At 40.5% G+C, this 2331-nt stretch overlaps 1 long non-coding RNA gene across 1 annotated transcript; it reads right to left on the bottom strand.

Annotated features, from left to right (window-relative positions):
• Positions 1-165: 165 nt before the first annotated feature.
• Positions 166-2318, bottom strand: LOC113479636. The gene is made up of 3 exons (XR_003398320.1): positions 2115-2318; positions 1867-1957; positions 166-603 (listed from the first exon to the last, which is right to left on the bottom strand). It is a non-coding gene; the product is annotated as an uncharacterized LOC113479636 (long non-coding RNA).
• Between the last annotated feature and the right edge of the window lie 13 nt (positions 2319-2331).

Here is a 2331-nt window from a genome sequence, read left to right as displayed (position 1 = left end):
AGCTACAAGATACGTTCAGTTTGTTACGGAATGCTCTTCTAATAACAATAAATTTTCAGAAAGATTTGAGAAGGAGATTGTATTGGGCTTCTCCCCTCAGAGGGGTGCAAACCTGTACAACTGTGTTCCCTTCTGTGATGAAACTCTGAATACTAGCTATGTGTTTTTTCTTTTTTTGAGGGTGAGGGTTTAGGAAGAATGCTTTTGGAAAAGCAATGGGGTTTTTTTCAGTATGCTGTAGTTTATATGGTATCATAGCTCACCAGAAGGTGCAGTATGCCTTATCTCTGTATGCACAGACAAGCACCAGAGCAGGAGAGAACCAAACCAGCCACAACATAAAGCATCGAGCGTCTGCAATTGCAAGGGGTTGATATGGCCACTGTAGTTACAGCTGGGTGGCTTTCTCAGTAATGTAAATTTAATCTTGAGGAGTTCAAGTTTAGGATTAATTTTAACTTTTTTAATATCTGTTTACTTGAGATTCTTACCTGAACAGCTGGTAGCATGGAATATGCTTCTGTATATCTGGAAAGAGAGGTAAGATTACTCTGGGTTCATCAGTTCAAGATGTATATTCTGTACACTATGATCAGAATTAAACTGGTAGAAGACCCAAGAAACATTTCTATTTAATTTCTTAAAATAAAATGCATAACATCTAATTAAATAAAGCTAAGAAATACTTCTAAAAAATATTCCAATTTATTTTTGAAATGTAAAGGGAACCATTTATATAAACTGTACTTTTTATCATTTTTCTGTTAAGTGAAAAAAATATTTTCCTCCCTTCAGTACAGTAGTAAGCAATATGAAAAGATTTCATATCTTTGAGTTACTCTGCAGCAAGGCAGGGATGCTGTAAGACAGATGAGGCTGGAGAACAGAACCCCACAGGATAGACAGTAAGAACCGGGACACTACCAGAAGAAAAACAGTGAGTGATCTAACAGCATTCTAAATCTTTTCATTTTCCTAAACTTTCCACTACTTTAATTTTCCCAAGTTAACTAAAATGAACCCCCAAGCTCTGGAGCAACTAACTCTGCCTGTGAGAAAGTGATGATGAGGCTCTGGGTGACTTCATCAGTGCCACCACAAAAAAATCCCCACGTTTTTGGTTCAGCTGTGAGTCTGGAGGGAAGCGTTACGCCTTAATTGTATCCTAGACTAAAACTAGAAAATGGGATGCAATTTCTTCCTATGGTATTTTCAGGAAGACTGGAAAGAAGGCACATTGTGCATTACCTTGTTCACTTTGTTTTTGTACAACTACACTTGGAGTTAAATGTGTGTGCATATGCATATATACATGTGTTTTTGTTAAGGGCTAGTATAAAATGCACATCTACTCCAATCCCATGAAGACTATAAAGAAAAATACATCTGGCATCTGCTCAATGAAATACGTTAAGTAGTTTTCAGCCTTCACACACAGTATTTTAATAAGCTCCAGATCAGGTAGTAGATGCTAATGCATTACAGTTTGCATCACTGAAACAGGCCAAAGTTTTTCCAGGGCAACTACAGTCCAGGAGTGTTTGTGTCATGGCCAATGCAAAAGTCTTTAATGTGACAAGATATCTGACAAAGAGGAACTACTCATGGAAATAAGAGCTAGTATTATAGTAAAATACTGTATTTTCTACAGTAAAACTTTATTTTCATAGCAATTACTGGAAAATCTCCCTTCCATGTGTGTTTTTGCATCACTAAGATGTCAATTTAGTGATGTACATCACACAAACTAGCAGCTTTTGGCCTTGCTGTCCGGGGATGGCTGTCCGAGGATGACTGCCCTCTGTAACTGGAAGCAGTCACGGAGTGCCTGAGGCCAAGTGGGGTAGTAAAAACGTGGACACTCACCGATTGTATAAACGACTTCAACATCATCCATCTGTGAGTCAGTAATGCTGTTCTTGGCTTCACCTTTCACATCTCCAAGGAGAAAACCTTCCTTTGTAGGCGGAAGAGAAAATAAAAGTTCACATCAACAGCAGCACTGAACGGGACTTTGTCTAATATGAGCAGTAAATGCTGTCTCCGGGAGAGGAAAAAGGCTGTCAAAGCGAACTGGTTTTAAGCAGAGTGGGTTCTCGCTCTTTTGTCAATACCTGCGTTTATTTAGGGGGAAAAAAAAAAAAAAAAGTTGGGCTGTGTACTGGGCTTCTGTTCCTCATGTTGCCGTTCCGAGGCGAGGGGTTTGCGGCCGTGCGGGTGCTGCCCGGTGGCGCGCTAAGGCCCGCAGGCCTGGCCAGCGCTGCGGCCGCCGCACCGGGCGCTCGGGGACCCGCACCTCCTCGTTTTCAAAGAAGTAAAATAAATGAAAGA

This window comes from Athene cunicularia (assembly GCF_003259725.1).
Source record: "Athene cunicularia isolate RWA chromosome 4 unlocalized genomic scaffold, athCun1 chr4_part2, whole genome shotgun sequence".
NCBI classification, from domain to species: Eukaryota; Metazoa; Chordata; class Aves; order Strigiformes; family Strigidae; genus Athene; species Athene cunicularia.
Note: the sequence above shows the minus strand (reverse complement) of the source record. Positions and strands in the feature narration are given on the sequence as shown.